The sequence below is a fragment of the Carlito syrichta genome, unplaced genomic scaffold (assembly GCF_000164805.1).
Source record: "Carlito syrichta isolate Samal-C Ts95f unplaced genomic scaffold, Tarsius_syrichta-2.0.1 Scaffold304318, whole genome shotgun sequence".
Taxonomy (NCBI): domain Eukaryota; kingdom Metazoa; phylum Chordata; class Mammalia; order Primates; family Tarsiidae; genus Carlito; species Carlito syrichta.
This window is the reverse complement of record NW_007248414.1, coordinates 136,427-150,637: the sequence shown is the minus strand read 5'-3', so window position 1 is coordinate 150,637 and position 14,211 is coordinate 136,427. Positions and strand designations below refer to the sequence as shown.

The following is a 14,211-nucleotide window of genomic DNA, read 5'->3' as shown; positions in this document are numbered from 1 at the left end:
TTGGGTATAACTTTCAGGACTCTTGTGAGGATTAGAGATGTGAAACTCTGAAGACATTGTGAATAATCAACAAACAGTAGTAACTGCTCTTGTTATAGATTTATAGAGATACATCATTTTGTGAAAGGCCTTAACAGGCCAGACTGAGAAATTTGTCATCATCACGGCTGTACCTTCAACACCTGTCCAGTTCTTTACACATAGTATATGATCAACAGATAATTTAGAAAGAATGACTTTGTCCTTTTGACAGCGGGGAAGCATGAGAATAACAGCCGGTTTCAAAAGAGTAGGTCATTGTTGACTCTCATTGGCCTTTTCCTAGAAAAATTCTCATCTCCTGACTCTCCACACCAGCTTCCCTTATGGTCCCTGTGTTACATTTGATGCCGCCTCCTGAAAAATGGCAATGATGATAATTCCTGTCATCCTCTTAAAGCAAAAAAACGTGGAACACTTTTCTAAAAGCCTGAAGGGAATACAGTCGTTCCCACATCCGATAAGGGACACAGCCGGGAGGCCTTTCCCACTTCCTATGCTCCGCCTTCCCCGCCAGTCAAGTTCCTCCCACTTAGACAGGTGCTAGGGGCTCATTTCCCCGGGCTAGCCTTAGCTCCTGTGCGCACGCGCGCTGCTCTCCCGGGGCGGGGCCACGTTGCGTCATCGGGGCGCGCGCTGCGGATGATGTTGTGGTCGCCGGAAGTTGAACGGCGGTAAGTGAGCGGCGGCTGGTGAGGGTGTAATAGGGTCTTGCGGGGTCGCTTTTGGAGGCCTGCAGACAAGGGCGAGCTCGGCAGTGAGGGCCAGGGTCCCAGTAGGTCTCAGGATCCTCCTCTACTTACCTCTGGGCGGTCCTCACTGCCTTCAGGGAGTCACTGGTTCCGGCTGTGACCCTCCTGCAGCTGCGTCCCCGCAGACGGGTTCAGTCCGGGGTCTTCTGACTAAGAAGCTCCTGCTGTTTTCCTGGCAGTCCCCCCTGTCCTCTTTCTTGGCTTGGAGCGCTCAGCTTCTCCGGTGTTGGAACGCGAGAGATAAGGTTCTCACCCTGGCTTTGCCTGGATTTGCTGTGCGACTCTGGCACGTTCCTCCCCTTTCTGAGCTGCATTTCCCTCATCTGTAAAATGGGAATGATAATCTGTCATTTAAGTGAGGAGGTTAAAGTAAATTCACTCTCAGAGCTTTTCTGAACTAAGAAATTTCTCGATTCCTTGGTTTGGTCCAAGGAGTTACAAACTAATGCATAATAGGAATCAGGTAAGGTAAAGATGTAGGTGTAAGAACATTTCTTTGACAGAAATAGAGTCAAATTTTTATTTTTACTGAATTGAGTTTTATAAGCAAGTACTAACATATAAGAGATAGAGGAAGTGGAACCAACTCTCCAGTGTGTGTACCGGATGCATGCAATCTCCTGATTTTTAAACAGTGACAACTAATACAATAAAAAAAATTGGCACTAATTCAATGTTTAAAAACCGTGTTCACCTGTAACCAGACATATCGATAGCTACTAGTTTGCATCCTCTGGATCCCAGGCTCCTTTTTCCATTGACTGCTTGGGATATTTTCTGTGACACCTCTGACTATTGGACACATTTCTTCCATGACAGAAAGCTCTCTAATTCTGATTGCTCTAGTTTGGTCTACGCTCAGCTTTGACTCTTCTTTTGAGCTGAAAGCAGTTACCCTGTAATCTCAGCTCATTGTTCCTCCTTCAGGTTCTTGAGATCATCCTTCCGTTTAATTGCCTTGTACATCTTTGAAAGCTGCTAGTCTGTGTCTTCCTTTCCTCCATCTTTTCTTCTCTGAACTAAGCGTATTTATTCACTCACAGTCAGCTCCACAATGACAGAGAATTTTGTCTTGCTTTATTTGTTATATCCCCAACATATGGAAAAATGCCTAGCATATTATAATGCTCAATAAATGTTTGTTGAATGAGTGAATAAAACAAATATTTGCCTATTATGTGCCTGACATTGTAGGCACTAATGATGTAACAAAAATTAAAGACAAAAAATAAGTCGGTTTCATGTTTCTCCTGCTTTTTGAGGGTGGTGACGGTGGTTGTCAAAAACATGATACTCATAAGGGTTAAGTGTTTCAGATCCTGATAGGTGCTCTAGAAAAAAAAAAAAACAGGGTCATGGGATAGTCACTGGGGGGAAGCATAAAAGCTAGCTGATCAGGGATGATTTCTCTGAGGAGGTGATATTTGAACTAACACTTGAATGAAGAAAAAGCCAGTTTTGTGAAATCTTATCTTTTCTACTGTTCCCCATATCCCAACTCTGCATTCCAGTCTTGTTATACTGCTTGCAGCTGCTCCTGCTGCCCAGAACACCTCCCTTTCCCCTTCCGTTTTTCTTGGCCAATTCCTCTCTCATGTGACGTGATTTTGAAATCCTTTTAAGTAGTCAAGTACTAGACTCTCCAGTATTCAACCACAAGGTCCCTTTTCTGTTCCTATCCAGCTTCTCATTATAGAGAATAAACATACTTTTCTTTTTTTGAGTTAGAGTTTTGGTTTGTCACCCAGGCTGGATGCAGTGATACAGTCATAGCTCACTGCAGCCCCAGATTCTTGAGCTCAAGCAATCCTTCTGCCTCAGCCTCTTGAGTAGCTGTGACTATAGACATGTGCCATCATGCCCAGCTAATTTTTTTATTTTTGTGATTGCCTGAGCCCGCGGGTTCGAGACCCGCCTGGGCAACTTGGTGAGATCTCATCTCTACATAAATAAAAAATTAGCCGGGCGTGGTAGCGCACGCCTGTAGTTCCAGCTACCTGGAAGGCTGATGTGGAAGGATCGCCGGAGCCCATCAGGTCGAGACTGCGGTGGCCGGGAGTGGCCATTGCACTCCAGTCTGGGCGACAGAGTGAGACTCCAACTCAAAAAAAAAAAAAAAAGATTTTTGATTTTTGTAAAGACAAGGTCTAACTATATTGCCCAGACTATATTGTCCAGACTGGTTTCGAACTTCTGACCTCAGGTGATCCTCCTGCCTGTGTTTTCCAAAGTGCTGGGATTACAGGCATAAGCCACCATGCCCAGACAAGAATAAAAATAAATATTTATTGAACTGCTGCATGTCAGGCACTACATGCAAGCTGAAAATACAAAAATGAGGAAGATACATGTCTCTATCCTCAAGGAGTTTACTTTAAAAAAAAAAAAAGTCAAGGAGATGAACAATAACTATGGTATGAAGCTGTTGCAGAGGTTTGGTAGAGGAGGACTTAGGGTGCTCATAAATCAGACTGACACATCAGAGAAGGCTTCAGTTCTTTTTTTTGTTTGTTTGTTTTTGAGTTGGAGTCTCTGTCGCCCAGACTGGAGTGTAGTAGCACACTCACGGTCACCCCAGTATCGACCTGCTGGTCTCCAGTGATCCTTTCGCTTCAGCCTTCCAAGTAGCTTGAACTACAGGCATGAGCTACTGCGCCCAGCTAACTTTCTTTCTTTTTTTTTCTTTTCTTTTTTTTGAGTTGGAGTCTCACTCTGTCTCCCAGACTGGAGTACAGTGGCACGCTCCTGGCCACCACAGCCTTGACCTGTTGGGCTCAGGTGATCCTCCTGCCTCAGCCTTCCAAGTAGCCAGAACTACAGGTGCTCTACCACACCCAGCTAATTTTTTATTTATTGTAGAGGTAAGGTCTCACCAAGTTGCTGGAGTGGGTCTCAAACCCACGGACTCAGGCAGTCCACTTGCCTCAGCCTTCCAAAGTGCTGGAATTACAGACTGAGCCACTGAACTTGGCTATAGCTTCAGTTCTTTTTTTTTTTTTTAATACATATTTTTTATTTTAAAATTGTGGGGTGCAGTTAAGGGTTAGGTATACAAATATGCATTGTGCAGGTACCTTTGTTGATGAGGTGTGCCCCTACTCCCCAGACAGAGATTGACTACCATTAATTCTGCCTCTCTTCACCTCCCTGCCCCCCCAGTTTCCCGCCACTGTCAATCCTTTTCTTATAGTATTATGATAGTTGTTCAAGGTCCATATATGAGTGAGAACATGTGATACTCAGATCTTTGTTTCTGTGAGAGATCACTCAGTATTATAAACTCTAATTCCATCCAGGTCTTAAGAATGAGCAGGATTAGCCAGGTGAAGAAGGGTGGGAGATGAGAATGCATGATCTGCCTGAGGTTCACCAGAGTGGCAGTGTAGAGATGGAGAATGAGAAGTGACTGGAAAGGTGAGCGGGAGCCATATCATGAAGGGCCTTTTGGGCAATAGCATGCTAAGAGTACACAGACTTTAGCATCTAAGAAACCTGTGTACCAATACCAGCTTTGCCATTTGAACTAGTTTTGTGACTTTGGGCAAGCTGCTTCCTTTCTAATCTTTGGTTTCCTTAACTGTAAAAAGGGGACATAGAAGTTGAATGAAGTGCTGTGTTACTCACTATGTTGATGACAAACACTCAATAAACAGTAGCAGTTAATATTGCCAGGCTAAGGAGTTTGGACTCTAAGGTGTGGGGATGGAGAGCAGGACACTGAAGAATTTTGAACAGGCGTGTGTTCTACTCTGGTCTGGTTTTTTTTTTTTTGAGTTGGTGTCTCACTCTGTCACCCAGACTGGAGTGCAGCGGCATACTCCCGGCCATCGCAGCCTCAACCTGCTGGGCTCCGACGATCCTCCCGCCTCAGCCTTCCAAGTTAGCTGGAACTACAGGCCCGTGCTACCACCCCAGCTAATTTTTTGATTTATTGTCGAGATGAGATCTCGCCAAGTTGTCCGGGCATGTCTCAAACCCACGGGCTCAGGCAATCCACTCACTTCGGCCTCCCAAAGCGCTGGAATTACAGGCTGAGCCACCGAGCCCAGCCTCTGGTCTGTTTTTAATTACCCAGGCAGCAGTGTGATTACACTGGACAGAACAAGACTAGCAGGGGACCAGTCTGAGCACTGCTGTGATGAAACAGATGAAGACCTGGAGGAAGGCAGCAGCTGAGGAGATGGTGAGGGGAAGGAGGATTAGAGACATAAAGGAATTGGAATTTGTTGGACTTGGTAGCTGATTGGATGAATTGGAGAGAAGAGGGAGATAAGAATCAGGATATTGGGTGCAAAACAAATCTGTAGAAATAAGCAATAAGAAAGTTCTTTGATTGGCTATCCCTGACCTCCTCTTTGGCTGTACTTGGAAGTCAGTTTGATTCTTTTTTCACTTTGCCAACGGAAAACAAGTTTATTAATGAGAATTAAAGGTCTGTGAGGGAGGCTAAGGCTTCCTTTATGCTATGTGCACCTGGATGTGTGGGCATCTGAGACACCGTTTTTGTGTAGCAGGCTGCATCCCTCACGGCCTGCCTTTGGCTAGGATGCAGAGCTTCCAAGAGAGACCTTGCCTACGAGCTTGGGGCCATTAAGCGAGACCTTGCCTTCGCTTAGGCCTCTACTCAAGGCCTGCTACAGTGACCGTGCTTGTCTGCTCCCCACATCACATCTGCTCCCAACATCTTGGCAGTCTGGGTAACAATCTATTCACTGAATCTCCGACAAGCTCCAGAATGATCACCTTTGTGATTTCCTCCACCTTCGTCATCCCAGTTACCATCCTTTAAATGTGTTTCTGCTTGTCACTCTCTTTTTATTTATTTATTTCTACAAGGTCTCACTCTGTTGCCCAGTCTGGAGTGCAATCACAGCTCACTCAGCCATCAACCTCCTGGGCTAAGGTGATCATCTTCTTGCCTCAGCCTCCTGAGTAGCTGGGACTACAGGTGTGTGCCACCACAGCCAGCTAATTTTTTGTAGAGATGAAGTCTTGCTATATTGCCCAGGCTGCTCTCAAACTCCTGGACTCAAGCAGTCTTCCCACCTTGGCCTCCCAAAGTGCTGGAATTATAGGCGTGAGCCACCGTGTCTGGGCAGTCTCTCGAGTGTGGTCCTCATTTCCCCAAGGAGCTGAAAACTCTGTCAACTCCACTATAGTAGACACATTGTGCTTTTGACACTTTCATACTGCTTTGTCACCAAACAGGTCACTGGGCCATCACTGCTCAGCATTCCCCATGTGTCCTCGAGCAGCTTTTTTACCCATTTCCCTTTCTGTCTTCCACATTTGCATTCCTCTCCTTAACCCCTGCCTCGCCTTTTGCTTCACTAAGTTGCACCATCAGTTGAAGGTCCTTAACTTTCTCTTCTGTCCTTTACAATCTGATCTTCAGCTGACCCCATCCCTTTGCCTTTTATTTCAATTTTGTGAAAGAAATAGTGTTTAAAGCTCATTCCTCTACTTGTGCTTGAGATCCCAAATCATCCTTTGCTTCAGGGACCTGATTCCGTCATTTGCTCATTTTTTTCCCCCATTTCACCATCCCTCCCCATTTAAATATTTTCCTTTTACTTTCGTTTTGGAAAACAACGAAAACCCTTGCATTAACCTCTGATACACCCCATCAGGCCTCCCCTTCCCAGCCACCTTTCTTGGAGGAGTTGTCTGGAGTTGCTACCTCTGTCCTTAAGTGGTCCTCCCGTTCCACCAGAATGCTCACCTTGAAGTCAACAGACCTTAACATTCCCGGAACCCCTTGTCTTTTTTGATCTTTTGACTTCTTGGCACATCTGACATTGCTGACCTTGCCCTTCACTTAGGAAAACCGGTCATGCTTTGTACTGTCTTTCTGGCTATTTCCCACTCAGTTTCTGTTGTGGCTTCTCTTCCGCCTTTTGTTCCTTATGTGCCAGTTTTCACCAAAGCTGCCCTCTACTCTTCTCAGCTTGCCCATAGCTTCAGCACTCATTTATATGCCCAACCCCTGTTCTGTATCTTGAGCCTAGATCTCTTCTGAGTGCTGCCTTCAAACTCAAATGAGTCCAAAGGTCATCATCTTCCCCCCAAACCTGCCACCCTTTCTCCAGTCTTTTTTTTTTTTTTTGAATCAAGGCCTCACTATGTTGCCCAGGCTAGAGTGCAGTGGTGTGATCATGGCTTATTGTAACCTCCAACTCCTGGACTCAGGTGATTCTCCTGCCTCAGCCTCCCAAGTAGCTGAGACTACAGCCACATGCCAACATATACTGTTAATTTTTTTTTTTTTTGGTACAGATGAGTCCTCCCTCCTCTGCCAGCCAAAGTGCTGGGATTACAAGCATGAGCCACTGTGCCTGACCCTTTTTCCATTCTTTAATTTTGACCATTTTCCTCCCTCCATTTAGTTGTCCAAAACAGAATGTTGGGAGTCATCTCGGACCATCCTCGTACATTCCCTCTCTCTTTCCCTCCCAGCCCCGGCAGCCATCAGTATTTCATAGATTCGACTTTCTTGGTATCTCCTGATGCTTCTTCTCCAACTCCTTCCGCACATCCTTAGTTCAGACCCTTCCCAATTCCTGTCTGTGTTCCTGCACAGCCTCCAGTTGGTTGCCCTGCCTCAGTAGTCTGATACTCACTGGTGTTAGATTGCCCTTCTGAAAATACAGATCTGTGCTAAAATACAAATCCATAACTTTCACATAGGGTTCTTTATGGTTTGACTGTTGCTTACTTTTATGGTGTGGTTTCCAGCTACTCTGCCATGTGGACCTTTCTTTCCTGCCCTACAGAACTCCTTTGTATTTTCTCAAACATACCATGTTGCTTCATTCGGTTGTAGATTCAGTCACCAGCAAGTATGCATTGGGTACCCCAAGGTGCTAGGACTGAGTCATATGCTAGAAAAATGATAAATGGGGGAAAGGAAAAACTGACATGGTTCCTTTTTTTTATTTTTATTTTTTGCATTGGAATCTCACTCTGTTACCCAGGCTGGAGTGCAGTGGCACGCTCCCGGCCACCACTACCTTGACCTGCTGGGCTCAGGCAATCCTTCCACCTCAGCCTTCCAAGTAACTGGAACCACAGGCACATGCTGCCATGCCCGGCTAATTTTTTTTTATTTATTGTAGAGATGAGGTCTCACCATGTTGCCAGGGCTGGTCTGGAACCTGTAGGCTTAGGCAGTCCTCTCACCTCAGCCTCCCAAAGTGCTGGGATTATAGGTGTGAGTCACCACGCCCTGCCATGGTTCCTTTTTCATAGAATTTTCATTCTCCTAGGGAGGACTGACATTCAAAAGTAAATGTAAAATAACTGCATATGTGAAAGTGAGGTACATGGCATTCTGCAAGGGTATAGTACAGGAAAATCAACCTCCTCAGGAGGTGAGGGGGTCAGGGAAGGCTTCCCTCAGAAGTGACGGTTGAACTGAGGTTTGAAGGGAGAGAAAAGAAGCTAACTAGTTGGCAGCCACGTGTAAGTGGACAAGACCATCCTAATCTTGTGCAGAGGCTGTGGAATGTTTCTGGAATTGAAGATGTGGAGCTGAGAAAGCTTTCTCCCTTTGTCTGGAGTGTCTCTCCTCCCACCTGTAGTCTTCCTCACCCAGAGGTGCTTGCTTGGGGCTGCTGCTGCAGCTTACCTCCCTCTCCTAGCCATTAAAGAGATATTTGGAAGCTTATGGAACTGTTTTATTTTGCTTTGTTTTGTGACATCAACCAGAGGGCAATACTGCATTTATTAAGAGGGAACCAGGGATGCCAAACATTTTGCAATGTGCAGGTATAGCTCTAAACAAAAAAGAATTGTCAGCTGGGCGTGGTGGCTCACACCTTTAATCCCAGCACTTTGGGAGGCTGAGGCGAGAGGATTGCCTGAGCCCAGGGGTTCGAGACCAGCTTGGGCAACATGGCAGGACCTCATTTCTAAAGTAAACTAAAAAAAACAAAAAACCAGGCATGGTGGCTTGCACCTGTAGTTCTAGCTACTTGGAAGGCTGAAGCAGAAGCATCACCTGAGCCCAGTTGAGGCTGCAGTGGCTCTGAGCGTGCCACTGCACTCCAGCCTGGGTGACAGAGTGAGACTCTGACCCAACTTCAGTAGGACCCCTGTTGCAAATCTACTGCCAGTTCTTCTTCAAAGCTTGACTCAAGGGTTTCCATGAGAAATGTTGCACATCTGTCTAATTTAGATGTCCCTCCCCACTCCTGTAACACCTTGTACAAACACTACGCTGTTCTGTACTTGTTTTATCCCCCAATTGCTATACTGTTGTTACTGGTCTGTCTTCAAACCCGTTAGGTCTTTAAAGGTAGGACCATGTCTTTTTTTGCGATTGGACCCTAAAATATAGCATGGGGACTAATATATAATATAACTGCTGATGTCTTCAACACATTTTGTTTTTTGCTTGCTTGTTTTTGTTTTTGAATCGGGAATCTCACTCTGTCACCCAGGTGGGAGTGCCGTGGCATGACCATGGCTCATCACAGCCTTGATCTCCTGGGCTCAGCGATCCTTCTGCCTCAGCCTCCCTAGTAGCTGGGACTACAGGTGCATGCCACCATGGTCAGCTAATTTTTTAAAAAGTTTTTGTAGAGACAAGGTCTTGCTATGTTGCCCAGGCTGGTCTTGAACTCCTGGGCTCAAGCAATCCTCCCACCTCAGCCTCCTTAAGTACTGGGATTATAGGTGTGAATGACCAGCCTGTGTGTTTTGATATTAGCTATGCCTTTTTAATGCCTCCTATGGACCAGGTACATGCATTCTCTAATTGAATCCTCAATAATTTTGCTCAGTAGGTGGTATCCCTATCTTACAGATGAGGATACAGACTCATATTATTTAAATGACTTATAGAGTTGGGATTTCAACTCAGGTTTCTCTGGTTCATAAATCTATGCCCTTCCCCATCTAGCAGACCGCCTCCAGTGTATTGGGCCATACTGTTCTCCAGCTGTTGTCTTGAACTTAGATTTAAGGTTCTATATGAAATTTTTAGTCTTGTTAAAATAGACCTGCCATTCCAGGTGGTCAGAATCTTTTATTTTTTCTGAATATTAGTCACCTGTTGTATTTCCTGTTTCTGCTTCATTACTTGTATGGAATTAATAAGCAAACCTTCTGTATAGTTATCCAAGTTACTGGTAAATGTGGCAATAAGAATAGCTTATTTAATAGATTTATTTATGTGTCTGTTCCCTCTGCTGTTAGCCCCTAACACAGGGTTCAGCACACATGAAATACTTAGTAAATCTTGATGAATATTCATTTGTGTGTATAAATAAAATTAAACCAAACAAGACCAAAGGCTAAGCCAAAGATCTACCAAAGATTAACTACAAAGATTAACTCCTTTCTTATTAACATCGATTCATTCTGTAACCAACATCCTTTGAATAAGATTATTTTACCAGTTCTTAGTCCCTCTAATTGTGTCAGTATCTAATTCCTATATCTTCATCTTGTCTACTAGGATTTCTGGAGCAGCCTTGTGAGAGACATTTCTAAGGTTCATGTATCCTGTGTTTGTGATTCTTCCCTGATCAAGGTAGAAATGCAGCTACTCTGTCATGACTTTTCTTGGAGAAACCATATTAGCCTCTCATAATTACTTAGGGCTGCTTCATACAGCTGTGCAGGTTATGCACTGCACGAAAGGCCACATTCAAAAGGGTTCTACTTATGTCATGGCCATCATGGATATATTTTTGTAATGACAATAGCAGACAAGTGTATAGTGTCTGCATCTAACCTAATTGGTATACTATAACACTTCTCTAAAGGTAGTAAAGTGTCTTGAGAAAGGGATATCCTTTTCTTTTCTTTTCTTTTTTAAGGGGGTTGGAGTCTCCTTTGCCCAAGCTGGAGTACAGTGGCACACTCAGGCCACTACAGCCTTGACCTGCTGGGCTCAGGTAATCCTTCTTCCTCTGCCTTCCAAGTAACTGGAAACACAGGTGCGCACTACCACACCCAGCTAATTTTTTGATTTATTATAGAGACAAGGTCTTGCTATGTTGCCCAGGCTGATCTCAAACCCCTGGGCTCAGGCAGTCGTCTTGCCTCTGCTTCCCTAAGTGCTGGGGTTACAGGCGTGGGCCACCATGCCTAGCCCATTTTCTGATTATACAAAGGTACCATGTAGATTACAGTGACCCACATGGTGCCTTTCCTGGGAGCAAAATCTCTGTCTAGTGGTCTGTAGAATCCATCCTAATTCTCATCTTTGAAAATCTAAATATTTTGAAAACCTGAAATTAGATGTTTGCTTGGCCCAATCTTTCAATATCTGTCCCACTTTTAAGGATTCTTTAAAGATTGCCAGAAATGAGGACCGCAGAGATGCTGTTATTCAGAAGCAAGCCTTCATAATTCAGTCAGCGTTTAGGAAACCATCACAGATTTTACCTGTTGGTTGGTGTAAGGGCTCCATATTGATTCAGGTGAATCCAGGTGACTGTCCCTCATGTACAGAATGGGCCAAGGTGACACTACTGATTGGTGGAAGTCACAGAATAACTCAGAAATAGGCACACTGCCCTCTGTCTTCCTGGCATTGTCCCTCCTTCTCTTTTCTTTTCCACATTTTCTCAGCTGTCACTATTCCTCCTTTGTAGGTTTGTCACACCCCATGATCCAGTGTGTCCATTCTCAAAAATAAGCTGAGGGATACCAGCTTACATGTGGAGGATAAGGATATTATAACAGGTGAAAAACAAAAGAAAAGAAAAACAGCTACTAGAAGTAACCAAGAAGAAGGACGGTTACAGTTTGAAAACTGTGGCCATGACCCCCTATTCCCTGATTGACCTACTGAAGAAACAATATCAATACTGTCAGGGTAGAGGTGGGTCAGATGGAAGTGAGGGGACAACACTCCCATCATAGCAGTTATCCTAACTGTGAATGTGAAGTCATCTGACAGTCACAGGCGGACTCATTTAGGCTGACTTGGTAACTTGGTGTCTTGTGGAGACATTACTTTGGCTTGGGGCATCTTGACTCTAATGCAGTTTTTAAGAGGAAGCTAGGCTTCTGTGCCAACTACTTCCCCTGTAGGAGTCCTGAATTTTCTTCTTCTGGTAGAGCCTCCTCTTTCTTCTAAGTTTAGAACTTTTTTTTTCTTCTTCTGGAGAAGCTTTTAAACTTCCCTCTTTAGCAGCCTTGCAAATTGTTTCCGAAACTCGTAAGGTCACAGAAGCATCCTGAGTCTATAAAATGTGCATTGGCTCCATATGCCAAAGCTGCCTCCTCCCCACTCCCTGTGAGCTCCACCTTTTGACACATCAGCAGCTAAGAGCACATTCTGTCAGCAGGACTTGGTCATGTGGTTTAGTGCTTATTTTAATGACTGCCAGAGCTCTCAGCCCCACAGCTGGGAAAATGAGAATAGAAGCCTGCTCTGTGTGCTCCATTTTGGCCCAAAGAAGGTACTTCAGAGCCAAATGGTGGTTATTCTGGCACTTCTGCTAAGTGAATGGCCACACGTGGGCTCAGAGGAATTGGATAGAGTGCTCCTGACCCCTTAGGATGGGTTTCTTTGGGCTTGTTGATGACCTGAAGTGGAAGACTGACCGCCTCTCTTTAATTAAATCTCTGCTGCAATTGCAATGCTCCTTTGAGGGAGCTGTACCTTAGATAAGGCATGTTTTAGGCAGATAAAGTTTTCTTAGTGAGCATGGGGAGGGGGAACTCCATTAGTCAGGCACTGTTGGCTAATATTGGGGAGTGACAGGAAAAATTGTCATCAGCTACCACTTACTACCTGCTTACTGTGTGCCAGGAATCATGGCAAGTGCATCACGCATTCTCACTTAGCCCCCTCGCAATATTATGGAATAGTCTACCTATCCTTATTTTACATGCGAGGAAATCAAGGAACAGGGAGATAAAATCTCCTGCCCAAGGCTTCTCAGCTTGTGGGACGTGGAACCAGAAGGTGCTCATCTGCCTGGAGACAGATTCCTAACTGCGCGTTTCATTACCTCTGGTTTTAACATTTTTTCTCTAAGCTGTCAAAAACTCCCCTTCCCTCCCCAAGCAAAGAAGCAACCCACCCAAACACACTTACAAAAATTATGATGAGAGAATTTTTGGTATTGTCCGACTGGTTGGTATTGTCTGTTTTTCTGCTTTTCTGCTACAGGTCTAGTTTCCCTAAGGATACTTTTTGTTTTTGCTTTTTTCTCTCTGATTGTTGTTTATTTTCTACAATTTTACTTCTAGATTTCTAAAAATCCTGCACCGACTTGATACTTGCTGTGTCCAATCCTATTAGACCCCTGTGGAGGAAGAATGCTTGGGCAGTCTCACGCCAGGAAGCACTTCTGCTTCAATTAATTCTAGAAGCAGCAAAGCCAAAATACTTCCATCTTCAGCATTTTTAATAACAGAATGCCAGAAAACTGTATGGAAATGATATCTCATTTAGGCTCCTTATTTAGAGCAATGTGTTTCTTTTTACCAAAGCTAGAGCGAAGTAGGTCATCTGTTAACTGTTGAATACACGAGGGTTCTCCTTATAGGATTTGCATAGTTTGGACATTGGGAGTTTTGTTCCACCATTTTATTCAGGTGTAGCATACATAAAATAAAGTGCACTAATCATAAATAACCCTTTATGGGTATCTTCCCCAAGTGAAACAAGAGAAAGAAATAGTCAAGCTTCGGTGACTATGAGGACAAATCCCAGAAGCATATTACTATGGAGTGTAGAGATCAGAGTAAGAAATCACAAAGAACATATGGGGAGATATACCACATGTCTTAGGTCTCTAAACCTATTGTGGCTTTTTTTTAGGACTAAGGCCTTAGAGGATAGAAAATATGTGTGCACAAATCATGGCTTTGTACATGGGTATATGTCTTGTAATCACCACCCAGCTCAAGGTAGAAGATGTTTCCAGCTCCCCAGAAGGCTTCCTCATGCCCCTTCTCAGTCAGTAGACTCCTCCCCCATAATTACTGTTCTAACTTATGTCACATTGATTGGTTTTGCCTATTGAACAAAATATAAAGCTGTGTGCATCTGGGTGATAAAATTGTGCTTAACATTTTATTTTGAAACAGTTTCAAACTTACAGAAATGTCACAAGAGTAAGACAAAGAACTTTCTTTTACCCTTTCTCAGAGACTCTATTCAGTTTTTGTCCCAGTAATGCCCTTCATAGCAGAGCATCAACCTGGGATCACGCATTGCCCCCAGTTGTCAGTCTTTGAATTCTCTTTCAGTCTGATACATCTCCTTCATCTTCCTTTGATGCTTTGGACCTTGATGCTTTGAAAATTATAACATGGTTCCAGTCACTTTGTAGAATTTTTGGTTTTGGGCTTATTGGATGTTTCCTCCCGGTGAGACACCCAGGTTATGTATTTTCAGTCGAATACCACAGATTGTTCTTTCCATGGCATTCTTTTTTTTTTTTTTTTTTTT

At 44.2% G+C, this 14,211-nt stretch overlaps 1 protein-coding gene across 1 annotated transcript in view; it reads left to right on the top strand.

Annotated features, from left to right (window-relative positions):
• The first annotated feature begins 641 nt into the window (after positions 1–641).
• Positions 642–14,211, top strand: part of ATG7 (autophagy related 7) — a 148,762-nt gene continuing 135,192 nt past the window's right edge. The window contains exon 1 of the mRNA XM_021713167.1: positions 642–717. The gene's annotated coding sequence lies outside the window, so the exon portion shown is untranslated. The remainder of the gene's footprint in view (positions 718–14,211) is intronic.